Source organism: Eubalaena glacialis, chromosome 17, assembly GCF_028564815.1.
Source record: "Eubalaena glacialis isolate mEubGla1 chromosome 17, mEubGla1.1.hap2.+ XY, whole genome shotgun sequence".
In the NCBI taxonomy this organism is placed as follows: domain Eukaryota; kingdom Metazoa; phylum Chordata; class Mammalia; order Artiodactyla; family Balaenidae; genus Eubalaena; species Eubalaena glacialis.
The window spans coordinates 6,546,828-6,564,865 of NC_083732.1; the positions used below are offsets into that span (position 1 = coordinate 6,546,828).

At 41.3% G+C, this 18,038-nt stretch overlaps 1 protein-coding gene and 1 long non-coding RNA gene across 8 annotated transcripts in view; both read left to right on the forward strand.

Annotated features, from left to right (window-relative positions):
• Positions 1-10,252, forward strand: part of UBXN2B (UBX domain protein 2B) — a 44,152-nt gene extending 33,900 nt beyond the window's left edge. For 2 of the 5 annotated variants that reach the window (XR_009697647.1, XR_009697651.1), the window contains 7 exons: positions 259-383; positions 1,258-1,411; positions 2,496-2,605; positions 4,817-5,006; positions 5,121-5,246; positions 6,477-6,609; positions 10,063-10,252. The gene's annotated coding sequence lies outside the window, so the exon portion shown is untranslated. Of the gene's footprint in view, positions 1-258; positions 384-1,257; positions 1,412-2,495; positions 2,606-4,816; positions 5,007-5,094; positions 5,247-6,243; positions 6,260-6,476; positions 6,610-10,062 lie in introns of those variants that run through there. The other 3 variants (XR_009697648.1, XR_009697649.1, XR_009697650.1) reach the window with 3 other exon arrangements.
• A 1,175-nt stretch (positions 10,253-11,427) lies between these two features.
• Positions 11,428-18,038, forward strand: part of LOC133077148 (uncharacterized) — a 33,726-nt gene continuing 27,115 nt past the window's right edge. For 2 of the 3 annotated variants that reach the window (XR_009697672.1, XR_009697671.1), the window contains exon 1: positions 11,428-11,712. This is a non-coding gene — a long non-coding RNA (uncharacterized LOC133077148). The remainder of the gene's footprint in view (positions 11,713-18,038) is intronic. The other variant, XR_009697673.1, reaches the window with a different exon arrangement.

Consider the following 18,038-nt stretch of genomic DNA (forward strand, 5'->3'; position numbering starts at 1 on the left):
AGTTGTGGCACGTGGGCTCAGTAGTTGTGGCTCGCGGGCTCTAGAGCACAGGCTCAGAAGTTGTGGCGCGCGGGCTTAGTTGCTCCGTGGCATGTGGGATCTTCCCGGACCAGGGCTCGAACCCGTGTCCCCTGCATTGGCAGGCGGAGTCTTAACCACTGCACCACCAGGGAGGTCCCAGATGTTACTGTTTGAAACACTGTGTACAAAGGTGTTCTACGGCTATTCAAACTAATCTGACTTTCCATTCTTTAACAGGAAGCATGTGTGTGATTCATTTGCGATAAAGATACATATGTTGGAGATCACTGCTTGGGTTCAGCGTTTATTGAGGGCTCACTCAGAGCAGAATCCTGTATTTGGCGGGCAGCATGTCACTTGCGGTCAGTGTCACTCTGACCCCAGCCTGGATGTGATTTCTCCGGAGAGCCCCCCGCTCCCCAGCCCCACTCATGCTTTGGTCTAAGATCCTCCCTTGTCCACAGCTCTCAGGCCCACTACCCTGTTTACTACAGCATTCGCAATACCAACATTTCCTTGTCCATTTATTTGATTTTATCCCTACCTCCTAACGTTCAGGCACTCTTTCCTGTTCCCCCTGACAATTATAAAACTAAAACAATTTGGTGATGAGTTTGATGTCCTTTATCCAAGAGAAAACAATCCATGGAGTGGGGAGTACAGGGCCCTACAAGCAGTGAGGGAGGTTTGGGGGCAAGAGTGAGTTCACAGAGCTCAGAGGAGGCAACCTGGAAACAGGGCCTGACTGGCTAGGAGGCGGGGGGTTTCCTTACGAGGCTGGCAGGGCCCATTTTCTAGGGTGAGGTGAGCTCACTAAAGCTGAATTGGAGGATTGTGATTGGTGGGTGTTAGGATTCCTTGTCAGGTGTTTCCCAGAAGTGCAGGCTGGGTGAGGTTTAGATCTGTGGCATGGGCAAGCCCCTGGGACGGCCTCCATTATTACGTGGGTCTCCCTAAACGAATTAACTTTATCACCCCAGATTCTCAGAATGTGAGTTTGTGAGAGCAGGGTTGTTTTTAACCTACTGCTGTGTCCTTAGAGCCTAAAACAATAACCTGGACATAGGAGGCACTCAGTAAGTGGTCCATAAGTAACAAATCAGTGAATTAAGATTGGGACCCTCTGAACGTTGGAAGAATATATGCATTCATGTTTTAAAAAGGAGATTCCGAATAGCGCCAATAGAGTCGATACTGGTGACAGAAAACATTTGTATATTTTGTTTGGGTTTAAAGGAAGGAGAAGGAGAAAAGTGATCTAGAAGTGGTGGCCTCGACTCATCCCAAGAATGGAAGCACCTGTATCTGTGAGCGGGTGGTCCGGGTGTTTCCCCAGGTAGAACTGGGGCGAAGAGGGCTGAAGAATGTGCTCCTGAGAAGCCTGCATGAGGTGAGATGCCTGGGACTGTCTGAAAGCCAGTAGCAGGGGCTGTGATTCTAGTTTAGAGATAAGGAAGAACACTGCTCTATAAAGACGTGGTAGAAACCCCTCAGTGGGCTCAGTTTTTTTTTTGTTTTTTTTTTGATGGTTACTTCTTTAATATGATAAAATGTATTTCAACCCAAAAGCCAGCATTTTTTAATGACATACACTAGAAAGATGTCCACTATCCCCACTATATTTTTAATCAATTCATATTTATATTTTAATAATTAGCAATGAAAGGACTTACTTACATTTTGGCATTCCGAGTTACAAAGGAATGGAGAAAATAACCCCCCTTAAAATGAAATTGACTAAGGTTAAAGATGTTTTGCAACTTTTTCAGGAAGGAGAATATAAATATAAACAATCCTTTTAAATGTTCTTGAAGGTGAGTTTTTCCTAGAAAAAAATAACATGGGACCATGGAAGGCCACTACTAGCTGTTACTCGGGGCAAGTCAAAGGAACAAAGATGGCCTTGTGGCCACATCGCCAATATTTTTTCTTTTGAATTGTATTTTATTTATTTTTTTATACAGCAGGTTCTTATTAGTTATCCATTTTATGTATATTTATGTCTATATGTCAATCCCAATCTCAGTGGGCTCTGTTCTATTTGCTTACTCTAAGTACGGTTGTTCTTATAGATTTGATCTTCATGTCAGAGTTAAAATATTGCTAGTCTTATAATAGCTATTTAATTTATTAATATCACATAATTTATTTTAAATGTTTAGCTCTTGATATTTTATTTTTGAATGTAATACCCCATCCTCATTTGTTACTTTAATACTGATACCCCAAAATGTGAAAGTTGATTTAATGAAATTTAATCACAATAAATTGGGAGTGTGCTAAAATATATGGCAACACTCTTGTTAACTGAAAAGCTGCAGAAACTCAGATGGCACTAAAGGCCATAACCACACATAGCTCGTGCCTTTGAAATCAGACTAGTTTGTGGAGCTGTTGACTTTGGCTACGCTCTCAATTTGGCTGAACTTATAAAGAAAACTCACTAGTCATTATATATTGTTCTTGTTCTCCAGATTAACCCCATTACCCAATCTTCCACGCAAGCAAAGAAGGCAGAAATGACCTGGAGTTACAGATTTCCAAATAACCTTTATAAACAGAAAAGGATGATCTCTGCAAACATGTATGAGTTTCAATGTTCTTCTTGAAATTATTTCACAGAAAGAATGATTTTATAAAATTCTCTTAATTTTGATACTCCTGAATAGCACACTTTTAGGTAGGTTAAAATACTCAACCCGTACTTATTTAATTTGCATGTTTCTCTTTTTTAACATAAGTACAAAACCTTAAGTATTTATATTTGACATGAGAAATGGCACTAAAGCTTATAATGGTAAGTGAAGTAGGTTCTCTATGTGCAGTCCTGGAAATAAGAAATGACTTTTAACAAGGAATGGTATCCATAGGCATCTTAAACCTTTGGTTTTAGATGCAATGAAAACAGCAAAAAGGCTAGATTTGATTCCAAGTCACACCCGTGCCTCGGTGAGTGTGCGGCACACAATTCATCTGATCTCATCTCCCCAGGTGCAAAGGACCACGGGGCGATTCACAAACTGTATTTTTTCTTCCTCTAAATTATTTTTTAAAATAAGAGGATCTCCCTTAATCTATTAATGAAAATAAAATTGTAAGAGATGTTTGCATTTCTAGAGGTTTTTATATTTTATGACAAGTTTTTGTTTTATACCTACAAATTGGTCCCCTAACTCCACTTTTAAATGGATGGTTGTCCAATCGAGGCTCAGATTTTACCTAAATAATTGCATTTAAGAGTATGCAAAAGTGTGAGTATTCAGCACTTTAAGTAATTTTCAGCATATGAAGTAATATTCTAAAGGATATTCAGGTAATATGGTAACTCTTAGTTTCGCCACCAGAAACATCCTCAGGTGAAATGTTAATTTATGATGATTTGGTAATTTTGGTTCCATTTAGCTCTTGTGTGGAGTACTCTAATGCAGTTCAATGTTTTGTTATATTTTTCCTCAATGTTTGCCGTCTTCCTAGCAATTTTGTTACATCAAGACTGATGTAACAGAAAAAGCAGACTATTTGAAAGGGTCTGACACTTTCTAAAAGAGTATTATGTCTTTATTTTAAACTGGAGATATAAATATCAAATTCTTTCTTGCATTGATCTAGTACAAGAATCTAGTATTCTTATACAACTATAAGCCAGAATATCTTGAAAGAAAGCCAAAAAGATTAATAAACTTAGAACTCTGAAAAGTTCTTAATGAAACCTTTCAAAAATCTAATATATTAAAACATGGGGGAGCGGGGGCAGAGAGACAACGTTTGCTACAGCAGATATCATTGCCTGGCAGCATTTAACGATATCAAAAATGCTGTTGTTGATTACAATTTAACTTCTTTCACGAGGTGACTCCAATCTTAAAATTAACAGCCCAGGATGTCAGAGGAGAAAGAACTGCATTTCTTCCCACCAATACATATGTATGGAGAGGAGCCACATGGGGTCAAGGAGTGAGTGAAGAAAAAAAAATTTTCATATGTCATCATCTGGCAATAAATGTCTAAGGCCACAGGCCCTGTTAACCTTTACAAAGATCAAGGTGTTGCTGATAGTAAGACAGAACCTTTTAGTTGCCTTTGAGAAGGTAACATTAGGACATCTGTGTGCGAGATGTTGGCTACTTATTCCTCCACCAGACGGCGTGCGGGCCCTGTAAAAGAATCTCATCATTATCTTTCCCTCAGCTGGTTGGTCTGTTGGTTCATTTACTGACGTATAGTTGCCTTAAAATATTGTATTAGTTTCAGGTGTACAACATAGTGATTTGATATTTTAATAAAATAAAGAGAGGATGAAAGTTAGTTGTTAAAATAAAAACTAGGAATTATGCCAACATCAGTATCATTTAGCACTGTTTTTTCTGACCTTTTGCAGTATAGATAAGGAATACTTGGCTAAATATAATTAGCATCTTTAGAAATGTAACAATGTTGAATCGTAAAAATATTGCTAGTGTCAATGTATTGGGCCTTGGGTTTTTCAGTGCAAGATTGCCCATTACACATGGCCCAGATGTCCATCACTGGTGTCTTACCCACTGACCGTTCTCCCTGGAAAGCATTTAAAATGCCCCGCTAAGGTCTCAACTCTTGATAAGACATTCTCTGTTTTAATGCACTGCCATAAACTGACTTCTTAACTCTTTTCCTGTGTTAATTTTTTTTTTTTTTTGGTTTTTTCGGGGGTTTTTTGTTTTGTTTTTTTGTGTTTTTTTTACGCACGCCATATCCCTAAATATCAGCTAAATTCTGATTACTCTGATTTCAATTCTTCATTCTTGTTTATCTGCAGTCACCAGCTCTCACCATGGTAAATTCTATTTTGATCTTTGCCGTTCCCTCTTACAAAACTGTGCGTGCACGTTCACAACCCACAAGGCCACTAGCAGAGACGTGAGTAGCAGAATCGTAAATGAAAATGGAGAGAATTGGCATAAAGGTGGATGTCCTCAATTCCTCATCACGCCTCCACCACCAACTCTGTGAGTCCCAATTTTCTCATCTCCAGAACCAGGAGATCAGAACACTGTCCTTCAGTTCTTAATTCTGATTCTTTTCCACAAAATTAAGCACTGACCAACGTAACATGCCTACAGATGTTATGACGGAAGTAAAGATGGACAAATGATGCCAAAAACGGAAACCAACAAGCAAATCCAGAGAAAATATAACGTGTTGCTTATTCTCTTCCTTTTGGATTGCTTTTCTGGGACTGTCTACTGGTAAGAGAATTTGAGAATTCTTATTAAAAACATTTTAGTCTAATAATATCTGTGGAATAGCTTGGTAAAGGATAGCATTAAGCAACAGGTTAAAGACAGTGAAAATTTTGCAGGCCAATACAATTTTCCTGGGCCTAATGCTTAATAGCCTTAAAAAAAAAAATTATGTTAGAATCTAACGGCACAGACCTATTCAACAAAAATTATGGTTCCTTCATAGGACACTATTCAGTCTTTTGAAAAATGTCTAGTAAAATAATGATGTGAAAAAATTTACGATAAGAAAAAAGCTGTTAGAAAAGATTTGCCACGGGATTACAGTGTAGTTGAGGGGTGGAGGGGGGCACTGCTTACCATTTCTAGCCCAGATTTTGGTCTCTCGTATTATTCCCGACTAAAAATAACCAGAGCCCCTTGAAGAAATGGTTGACTCCAGGTTAGGGAAAGGGAAATACAAGGTGAGCCCAGGTTATCTGGGGACTAAAGTAAAGAAGCTTTCAAAGACCAATGGGGTCATGTCAAAAGGGCACAAAAGCCAGGTTGATGTAGTTCTTACCGGCCTAATTTGACACCATTTGAGCCAAATTATCAACATCGTAGTTAACTGAAATTCACTGGGTCCATGAAAATCCATAAGTCATTCGTGATTATCAAATGAGTCACTAAAACCACTTTGTCACCAATGGAGGCAGCCATTAAACCAACCCCTTACTTTGAAAACTTTATGCCTTTATTCTGCCTTTCCAGGAAGACCTTTATTTCTCGAAACCAGTAGCCCTCGTTGATAAGGGAAAGCTGACTTAAGAATACCGGCTAGTAGAGGTAGACGGTGACAAACAGAAATGTAAAATCATCATTTTGCAGTCCCCAGTGAAATCACTGACTCAGACAAGGATTATCAGTTGGTATTAAAATTATTAGATGAGGGATGGGTGGGGAAGTGAATTTTGTACGTGCTTTGCCCGAATAACATCAAAAAAGATCACACTCACGACAGGGGTGAGATCTTAACTGTACGACGGAGGAGGAGGGAGGCTAAAATTGTACAATATGAAGAATAAGGCCATCTTCACACTAATTCAGTGACCAAGCTTGGCAGCTCTAATGGTGGAAAAACCAGGTACTGTGTGTCCCCAAGTGGACTTGCCTATGTGTCTACACATCACCAGGGATGTATTCTCACCTAAAGCATTTAACTTGAACTGTCAAGCCTTCAGATGTAACTTTCAGTTTACAGGAAAGTACGTAGAAGAATAAGTTAAAAGCTGCCACAGAGAAGTAATCAGAGAAACCCAGATGATGAAACATTTTACAGGACAGACCAGTGTCATGAAAAAAAAGACTCTTCTAGATTAAAGGAGAGGTAAGGAATACAACTAGGCTGCCGTAACTGGGACTGGATCCTGATTTGGATAGACCAGACCATCATATTTTGAGGACAACTTGTGAAATGTGCACTAGGTATATTGAAAATTGTAATTAATTTTGTGAAATGGGATAACGTTTTTAGCCATATAGAAGGAAATATTTAATGTGTGCTAAAGTAAAATCTTCCAAAAATGTTCATGCTCATTAATACAAAAAAAAAAATCAATCGTGGTGAAGTGTTGGCTTGGAGACAGGCCTGGGTTTGACCCCTGACTTCATTTACCAGCTGGTCAAGGCATTTAAACTCTGTGCCTTAGTTACCTCTTATGCTATACCTACCTTTGATAGGTTACGGGAATTATATGAGATAATGCACAGTTTAACAACTAACTACTGTACTTTTCCCATTAACCTCCTGATGCTTGACCTGTTTTTCTTCTATTCTACATTTTTAAAACTCTCTTCTTTGTTCCTCGCTGTTTTAAGCTTTCGCTTGATTTCATTATTTCCACTCATGATTCTTTCGCTCTGTGTACTAGGAGCACTCAGTGTGAAATTATCCCTTGTTATCTCTGTGCTGTTGAGTACTTTGATTACATAATTATCCACTTCTCTTAGGTCTTTGGTCACTAAAAAATTCAACAATCTGTGCCACGTTGTCACTTTGTGACTCAGTCTTCACTTAGGACAGTATCTGTTTTTCTTGACTCTTCATAATCTGCTTCAGCGTTTATTTCCTAAAATAACACTCCCTCCCTCCCTCCTTCCCTTCCTCCCTCCTTCCCTCCCTCCGTCCTTCCCTCCCTCCCTTCCTTCTTCCCTCCCTCCCTCCTTCCCTCCTTCCTTCCTTCCCTTCCTCCCTCCCTTCCTCCCCTCCTACTCTCTCCCGCTTTGCCTCTCCCTCCCTCTCTCTCTCTCTCACTCATTGGAGATAACAGGCGGAACGCCTTTTCTCCCTGCATGCTCCTGCACTTTGGATGTCTCCACGTCTCCTGTATCTCGCTCTTCGGTGGAGTCTGAGCCAAGTTTGCCCCTGACGTGCTCTGCTGACCCCTGAGCTGCTTCCGTGCCCACCCTCCAATTCTCCAGTTCCCGCTCTGACCTCTGTCACCCTCACTTGTCAGAAACAGCTGTGCTAAGGTCTTCCTTAACCTCCTCCTTCTAAACTAAATCCAGAACCCTCATTGTGATTAATGCTCAAATGTTTCAGCTGCTCGTGATTAGCATCTGATCTCACCTGTAACTATTTACATTTAACCGGCTTTCTTACTTTCCAGTAGTTTATTGAACTCTCACATCTAATTGCACCCTGCCTGTCCCTTATTTGCACATAATGAATTCTTTCCCATGTTTTCATCATATGTACTTTCCAATTCCTACAATTTCTGTAAAAAAGAACAGAAGCATTCTATTTTCTGGAGCAAATTCACCCGAGAAGACTGACTCTGTTGAAGAACCAGTGTTGAAAGATAAAATGAAAATGACAATAGGGCAAAGGTCATTTGTTCCTTTTAAATCTCCTGCCTATCGCCTTAGGGATCTGAATATACGGATCAATAAACAGAGTCACTAATATACAGACAAGGAGCTTTTTAGAGCAGAAGTCAGCAGAGGTCCTCCCCACCCCCAGGGTAAGTAAGTATGCTTCCCAGCAGTTCCAGGGGTCCTTGTCACCTTCGTGTAGCCTGGTGGAATAAACATTGCCCTGGAGCCAGATCTCAGTTTAATCCCTGAGTGGCCCTGGAAAAGTGACTCAGAGCTCTCATGTCTTCATCTATAAAATTAAATGCACGGTTTAATCTTAACATCTCCCAAAGGTGAGAAAATTAAAAGTTGTGTCAAGATACCTACCTATTTGTTAACTACCCGCTTCCCAAAGAGAGAGAGAAATACAGGCAAAAAAGTACTTCTCCCAGTAGTAGCTATGGTTTCCCTTCCTTCTGAGTTCTGGAGGAAATTGGCTCTAACTTCCATTCCGTGTCCGTGAAGTCAAAATCCCTTGCCCCAAGCTCCTTGCTTCCATTTAACTGGTTGGATTTATGAACAGTCACCCGACTGCCCCTCACGTGAGGTTCCTGTCCTGTACTACATTGACACCGATGTCAAATTAGACAGTGGTTTCCTCACCCACCCAAACCTCCCAAAAAGCAAAGCTCAGCAAAAACAGAACTCCCCACACAAGGCCGTCTTTTTTCGGCAGCTGACACTAATAAAAGGAGATTGCAGGGAAAGGAGAATGAAATATTACAGCAACACAAGCAACTTCAGTTGAACACTCAACAGTTGTATCTTCGAAACTCCTTTCCCCGTCATCCCTAGGGGTTTTTTCTTTGGCCACCTTGTTCCATGCTGCACCCCCAGGCTTAGGCCATCAGGCCAGCTACGTGCTCGCTGTTTGGAGGTCAGTGCTCCCTGGAACTCTAAATTCTCTCTCCAGTAAGTGGAGCCAGTTACCCCTTCTCTGCCTCTCATCCTAAGCTTAGCCCCTCCGCTGGACCTGTGGAGGTCCAGTGCAGAAGACGGTGGGCAGCTTATTCAGTCAGATTTGACTTCCTTAGAAGTTGTGAACAGCATGTTCCCATCATTACATAATGGTTTGAGTTCTCATGAAAGTGTGACTATAGTATCTCCGTTTATTTATGTATTTTTTAATGCCATTTACCTAGAGTTCGTAGAGCTAAGAATAGAGAGCTACCTCAGCGTAAACATAAGAAGCGGAGTACACACATGGTCAAGGCTACGTGCAAGTGCAGTTTGGGTTCGGTGTTCCCAAAGAGCTGTAGTGCTTAAAAAAAAAGGCCTTAGTTAATACTGTTCAAGGTCTCCTGTTATCAGTAAATGGCCTTGATCTTGGCTATTGGGTTCAGAGTTGAGCAGTCTCCATCTATAACCTCCCGACGCCTGTTGATTTTGGAGGTTTTACAGTTCAGGGCCAACGCTTGCCATCGCTGAGCTTTCTAACCTACACACAAACGCACGCTCCACCTCTACTGTGATTTCTCTGTCCTTCATAGATATAGTTATGAGTTTACCTCTTTGTGTCAACCTATTATTTATAAGCTTTGAAAAATGTGCCATGTCAAGGTGAACCAAAACAAAGAGAAGAAAATAATTCTAAATTAATGAACACATCTCAATAGAACCAACTTTGCATCCTCCTGCTTTATTTGAGATAGGTATTTTTAAACACTTGTAGCACCTAGTGTGTGGCCCAGCTAAGATGAACCCGATGTGAACCGGAGGCTGGCGCATGGAGAAAGTTCTTTCTTTCTTTGCGCTTCGGTTAAGCAGCCAACAAAAACAGCATCTCCCCTGATTTCATTCAGATGCTTGAACCAGCTTTCCAATTAAGTTTTCATAGATTAACATCATGGCAATGGACTCTCCGGATTACATGTTTGAATTTGTGTATTTCTCAAATGTCTGTGTCTCTTATGTGTTTCCACAGGAGCTGGGTGGTGTACAGAGGCAGCATGGCTTAGAGGAGAGAAAGTGACTATAACCTGAATTCTAGTCTTTATTCCCCACTTACCATCAGTGAGACCTTAGACGAGTCACTTCCCTCCTGCAAAATGTTATACAACATAATAAATTTACGTTGCATCTACCATCTATTGATTTAAGGCTTCCTTGCTTTGCTCATTACTACCTGTAAGGTAGGGATTATACCTTTTAGTTGTTCTAACATTTGTGTATGTCATAAGGGCTCTGTACTTTTTAAATAATCTGGAATTTGATGAAAAATAAAGTCACACTCTTGGTAGCTGTCATGATCTTACTGTCATCCCCCAAACTCCTCTCAGCATATGATCATAATAATCACAAGATGACTCAGAAGCCTGCGTATTTCTCCCAAAACAGGAAATCAGTGTTGATCAGTTCTTGGAAGATTATTTCAACTTTCAAATGCTTTCAAGATTTCTTGAGGATTGTGACCATAATGGAAAGAGATAAAATATAGATGTAACATATTAGTCATTTATGCCCTTAGTTAAGTATTATTTGGACTTTCTTTGGATGAATTAACTTACATTTAGCTTAGGTTAACTCCATCCACGCTTTTCTCCCCATTTTGCTAGCTTTGTCAGAAAAGTCTGATTTTTTTTTTTTTCCTGTTTTAGTTTTGAACTCTAGACAAAATTCTCCAGAAGTCAGTTTGGTTTATGCATATCCAAGCTCACAGATGGACTTAACTGGTTGTATGCAGAAAGCAGGATTTCTATGACAGCAAAACTTCTTCTAACCCAGCATTTTTTAATGAGCATCGCTTCTAATCAGACAAATCCCGGAGCCCACCCAGACCAAAGGGAGGGAAATTCAACCCTACTTCGCAAAGACTGGAATATCACTTTTAGTCTGCCATATTTCATTTTCCAGAAACATCCATCACAAACATTTTTACCTAAAGTGTCATTTCAAAAGACCAAGATGGATTCTAAGAGTGACAGAGGCAATATTTGACCTAAGATACAGAGAACTTTTTCTTTGTTTGTTTTGGAAATAAGTATACCCACATGTAATGTAATGTGTAATGATATAGCACAATGCCAATGACCTATTTGGGGGATTTACTGATATTTTCCTTGTTATATGGCTTCAGAAAATACCCACTCCAGGCTAGGATAAGTTATTTCAATAGAATTTGTGGCTGGTTGGATAGGGAGAAGAAATCATTCTTCCAAAAGCAATTAATATTAATATTCGTATTCAAAAGTAATACTGAACCCTAAAAATAATGTCTCAGGGTCTGGTAGCTGTGCTTTATCTACCTTAATAAACAAGTAACACTTGTTCTTATTTTCAATCCAGTGTCTCTCAATTAACATCTGAGGACCAGCTAATGGCAGCTAATCAGCTGCTAGTGAGTACACATCGCCTGTGGTATTCAAGGCTTTGCAGATAAAATCAGCTACAAAACAACAACCTGAGCACAACTGCTCCACCTTTTCAGACTATAGGTTACGCCACTTGCTTTGTCAGCTTTGGAATCAAGCCACTGACTGAGGTAATGATATCACATGAACAGACCCAGTGGATGGGAGCTTCCCAGCAGGTGTGCGTGAACAGATGACTGGAGGGCAGAGAGGGCCAGCACCTGGTGAGTTGGTTGGGTCCTGGGACCATTGGAATCCTTAGACCAACGACCCCCAGCTTCAAGCAGGCCCTCCAGTTACCCCCATGTGCCAAAATAGAATGATTTTTCCATGTGTCCATGATGGGAGAAAAATAATGGATAATAAATACAAATTTTTAAGTATTTGGGGTGGAAGGTCATCTAGTCTAACATCTAGACTAATTTACCTAACAACAGCAAGGTTTCACAGCATTGATTTTACCAGCTGATTTTTTTCTTGTGGTGGTAAATACACATAAAATCTACCACCCTAACCATTTTTAAGTGCACAGTCCAGTAGTATTAAGGACATTCACACTGCTGTGCAGCCGATCTCCAGAACTCCTTTCATGTGACAAGACTGAAATTCTGTACCCCTTAAACAACAACAATTTCCCAATCCCCCTGCTGCAAGTCCCTGGCAACCACCGTTCTCCTTTCCATCTCCACAAATTAGACTACTCTAAGTACCTCATGTACGTGGAATCATACAGCATTTGTCTTTTTGTGACTGGCTTATTCACTTAGCTTAATGTCCTCAAGGTGCATGTGTGTTGTAGCAGGTGTCAGAGTTTCCTTCCTTTTCAAGACTGAATAATATCCCATTGGGTGCAGCTACCACATTTTGTTTAACCCATTGATGGTTCTGGATGTTTTTATCATTGATACAAACTTACTTGACCTTCTGGAACAAAATCAGGGTATCTAGAAGGCATTCATGATGATCCACTTTCATTTGCTATCCCTACTAATTAAATGCATCTGCTCATAAATCAGCCACAGCATTTGATCTATTTGCCTTGAATGTTATGTAACCAAAATGGGGCAAAAACGATTAGAACTCTAGTCTGGGCCAAAGCACTTGTGTGTGACATTGAATGGAATACCTTTGATGCTTGGATTCATCACACGACTGTATGAGTGAGGGCTCTTGGTTCCCAGGACTCAGCCGGAATCTCACGGAATCTAAAGAGAATCTAAGGCGTAGGAAGGTCTAAAGCTGCTGCGGTTCGGGTTCTGAGAATTTTGTCTTCCAGGACTTTTCACGGTGAGATGTTGGCTTTTTCCATCCAGTCCAGCACTGCCTTTCATCTGAGGCCCTTCCCGTGAGAGGCGGAGTCTGTGCTCTGCCATTCTTGATGTTGAACCATCTTATTTTTCCTTCAATACCATCTCTCTGTGGATAATGCACTTAAATATATTGCCTACTATGTAAACTAACACAGAAAGTTCTCATTTTTATCCCCAGAACACTCTGAAACCAAGGGCATTAAGCAAACCCTTGTAATAATAACTAAAACTTCTGTAAGGCTTCCTTAGTGCTATGCAGTGTTTTAGACACTCATTTACTCCTCATAGCAGCTCTATAAGGTTAGCGCTTTATTATCACCTTTTTAAAGATAAGGAAATTGAGGCACAGAGAGATCAAGATTATAAGGCAAGTAAGTAGAAGAGCGGAGAAGTGAATGCGGCATCCTGGTTCCAGAATCTAGGCTCCTGGCATCTGCGGTAGGCAGCCTCTAAGATGGGCCCAATGAGCCCTGCCTTCTGGTATTCATGTCCTTGTGTGTGGGCTGAAATTTTTTTTTAATTCAGATATAGGTGATGTACAATATTATATAAGTTACATGTGTACAACATAGTGAGTCCCAATTTTTAAAGGTTATACCGGATTTATAGTTACTCTAAAATATTGGCTATATTCCCTGTGCTGTAAAATACATTCTTGTAGCTTATTTTATACATAATAGTTTGTATCTCTAATCCTCTACCCCTATCTTGCCCCTCCCCCTTTCCCTCTCCCCACTGGTAGCCACTAGTTTGTTCTCTGTATCTGTGAGTCTGTTTCCTTTTTGTTATATTCACTAGTTTGTTGTATTTTTTAGATTCCACATATAAGTGATTTCATAGAGCTCTTTCTATCTGACTTATTTCACTTAGCATAATACCCTCCAAGTCTATCTATGTTGCTGCAAATGGCAAAGTTTCCATTCTTTTTTCTGGCTGAGTAGTATTCCATTGTGTGTATATGTGTGTGTGTGTGTGTATATATATATATATATATATGCTACATCTTTATCCATTCATCTGTTGACAGACACTTAGGTTGCTTCCATACCTTGGCAATTGTAAATAATGCTGCTATGAACATTGGGGTGCATGTATCATTTTGAATTAGTGTTTTGGGGGTTTTTATGGATATATACCCAGGAGTGGAATTGCTGGGTCATATGGTAGTTTTATTTTTACTTTTTTGAGAAACCTCCACAGTGTTTTCCACAGTGGCTGCATCAATTTACATTCCCACCAACAGTGTACAAGGTTCCCTTTACTCCACGTCCTCGCCAGCATTTGTTATTTGTGGTCTTTCTAATAATGGCCGTTATGACAGGTGTGAGATGATATCTCATTGTGGTTTTAATTTGCATTTCTCTGATGATTAACGATGTTGAGCATCTTTTCATGTGCCTGTTGGCCATCTGTATGTCTTCTTTGGAAAAATGCCTATTGAAGTCTTCTGCCCATTTTTTAATTGGGTTGTTTGGTTTTTGATGTTGAGTTGTATGGGCTGTTTATATATTTTGGATATTAACCCCTTATCGGTCATATCATTAGTAAATGTTTTCTCCCATTCAGTAGGTTGTCTTTTTGCTTTGTTGATGGTTTCCTTTGCTATGCAAAAGCTTTAAGTCTAATTAGGTCTCATTTGTTTATTTTTGCTTTTATTTCCTTTGCTTTAGGAGACAGATCCAAAAAAATATTGCTACAATTTATGTCAAAGAGTGTTCTGCCTATGTTTTCTTCTAGGAGTTTTATGGTTTCTGGTCTTACCTTTAAGTATTTAACCCATTTTGAGTTTACTTTTGTATATGGTATGAGAAAATGTTCTAATTTCATTCTTTTACATGTAGCTTTCCAGTTTTCCCAGCACCACTTATTGAAGAGACTCTTTTCCCATATTATATCCTTGCCTCCTTTGTCATAGATTCTCCCTTCCTTCCTTCCTTCCTTCCTCCCTTCCTTTCTTCTTCATCTGTGTGTGAGTGTGTCTGTGTGTGCCTGCATATAGAAAACCCACTTGCAATCTTCTCATCTGGCACAAATACACATTCTGACCAGAAACTTTTTTCTTAGATTCCCACAAAATTATAAAATTATTTTCATCCGGGTTCAGTATTTTTTTTCCAATATTTTTCAGTTTAGCTTAGAAATACTGAGGAACTACACCCAACTTGTACATTTTATGAATAAATTTGAGCATAAGAACCTCTTTAACAAATTGGTCAATAAAAATAGAGGCCAAGCATGTATTTGATCTGTGAGTCAGCACCCTTTCTTCCTCAAGCCTTTGCCCTATCATCATGAGAGGGTTCCTTAGAATCCTCCTTTGAGGAGCCATCACAGTTTGGGACATTCAGGAAGGTCCAGATCATTTACTAATTTGTGGGTTTTGCCACCTGATATTTGTGCACAGGATTGAGACACTCACCTCGCGAGTAGACACCTGATCATCATCCCAACATCGGCATCTTAACTTAATTCTTTGTGGCAGGCATATTTTATGGAAGAGTTATATGTTACAGTGGTATTTGTAAATTTAGGTGGTCTTAAAAATACATCTCTAAGTGCCGAGAGGCCGCTTATCTGTTTGTTTTTATTTTGTTTCTTCTCAGAGCTCCTTGGCTTGCATCATTTTTAGTTTGCCATCTGGTTTCGAGTTACTTCATGATTTAAAAATACTTTTTCCCTGCCCTTATTTTATATAAATGCAAAGTATTACTTAACTCTGTGTGTGTGTGTGTGTGTGTGTGTGTGTGTGTGCGCGCGTGCGCGCATTTTAACCAGGCCGTATTTGGGCAAGAGTTCGGTTTTCTACGCTTACCAATCAGCCTTGCCACTGCCCTTAAACGACTTTAGATTCAAAGGCTACCTGACGTACCAAAGATACAGCGATGTTTACATCATTTCACCAGAGGTAACCAAGGTGAATACTTTGCAAACAACTATTGACCGTAGGTCCCCTGCCAAAGTTTCAAACACCATGAGACAGCATTGGAAGAGACCCAATGAGAGTTTTTAGTTTGGAGCACTGAGCCCCAAGGTTGTTTTGCAGGATTTATAATGGCACACAAGGGTTGATAAGGGCAAAAGAATTTTGATGAATAAAGCAAACAGCTTCCCAGAAACCAACCCCTTAGTGTTTTGTAAGTGAGCAGTCAGATAGAAGAGGCAACCATATTGTCCCTGAAACAGGGCCAGGGCCAAAGAGCATTGTCTCCAGGCCTGACGGCATGATTTGGGGAAGACACCTTCACCCTTCTGGGACAGTGACCACCCGTCTGCCACTTCATCCTCTAACATAGGCTGGAGTCTGTTCCTTCTGCAAGTAGAGGTGACACTTTAAATACCTCCCCCCCCAAAAAAAAGTACCATGTTATTTTAAATCCACCCTTAGGTATGTGTGGTGTTCGAATTAGATCCATCAGGGCTTCTGACATGATTGGACTAGACTCCGATCTCCTTGCGGGCAGGAACTGAGTCTTTTCATCTCTGTAAGTCACCATTCCTGATGCCGTGGGTGGTGCAGCCTGAGCCCAGCAGCCCTTAACTCTTTCATGCATGAAAGATGGATACTGTGAGATGAGGAAGGGGCCACCAAAGATACGCCTCACTTCATAATTTTGCTTTGCCTTGTTTTCAAGTGTCAGACTCGAATAATGTTGGGTTAGTCCAGCAGTTCAATAGGAGTCATTCTGGTTGCATGAATGCTATAGGCTCTGGGTAGTTACAATATTTGTTATCTGTTAGCACCTAAGGGTCCCACCGCCTGCATGTAAGTACAAGGTACCAGGGGAGGCTGAGGCTTGGTCTGTGGTCCCTTTAGTCCTGCAATCACCTGCTTACCCAGTGGAAACGGGAGTGGGGAGGGGCCTACATGTGTATAGGCGCTTATGCTCTGTTTCTCAGTCTTGGGCTGGAGTGAATGAAGGGGTAAGTTGACCGCACAGCAACAAGGACCGGGACCAGACCAAATCCATGCTCTCACAGGAGAGCTAAGCTCCAGGCGCGAGAAAGGGCTGTTACCAGTGGTTCCCAGCCTCTGCTTTCTCATCCCAAGCAGACCAGCTGGGTCTCAGGGCTGTAAGCCTCTTTCCTTAGGAAGCAGTTGAGCAGACGCCAGCCGCTTCCGGAATGTGCCCTCCTCGTACCTGCATCACGAACAGCATTCCTGAGAGAAGTTCTGGTAAATACAACCTTCCTCCCTCAATTGCATTGCAACCCTCAAGGGCTGGCTCCCAGGGCAGAGCTCAGCCAAGCCACCCCTAGTCTGACTTTGATTCTGATGCAGCTGCACACAACACGGGAGAGCAGGCTGAGGTCTAGGAAGCAAAACCTCGGATCAGCTGCTTGAGAAGTGGTCCAGGCTTTTGAAGAGCAAGCTGTGGAGGGGACTGTGAGGGGTGAGTTAGCACACGGGACGGGCTGGAATTTCAAATACAAAATCTTTACGAAAGTAAATATCAAGGAAGATCTGAAGGGACGTAAACAAGGAAAGAAAAATAAAAATAGTGAGGCAACGTCAGTGTTAGAAAGGCTGGGCTGTGCCAGCGTTTCAGTGACTTAGCATGATGCCGACTTCTTGCTCACGGAGGCAACCTCTAGGTGGCTTTTCTCCATCATGTGCTTGTCTCTAACGCACCACCCGAGGTCACCATGGCAAGAGGAAAGAGCACCGCGGATTTTGAAGAAGGTTTTTAAAGGCCAGGCTGGGAGTGTCCTACAGCACTGTGGCCTCGTCCTGTTGGCCAGAACCCAGACGTGTGGCCCCAACCTAACTGCAAGAGAAGCAGGACTTGATAGGAAGAGGATGATGAGATGGAATTGGATGAACCCATATCATTGTCTCTGCAACAATCCGCCCTTCTGGTCACCTCAGAACAATTCCCTTCTTCTTCTCCATGGAGCATTCTCAGCCCCTTCCTGAAGGATTCCCCCCCCCACCCGACAGAGCCATCAGTCTCTGGCAGAGACCCCATCAAGTCAGAGGTGCTTCCTCTTGATCTGGAGACCCATGAACTAAAGAGCCATGCACTTGGCTGAGGGACCAGGGTGGGGAAGGGGCAGGGCAAGTGCAAGGAAACGCTCCCGTTCAACATGGGGAAGGGTGGTGGGACACAGCGGTCACTGCTCTGGGGACATCCAGAAACTCCCCCGTGAGACGCAGTGAAGACCTTCCAGCACAGGGTGAGGGGGTCCTTGGCTCGTCCTGGGTCGCGCTGTTTAAGAGGGATCCCTTGGCCATGGTTCTC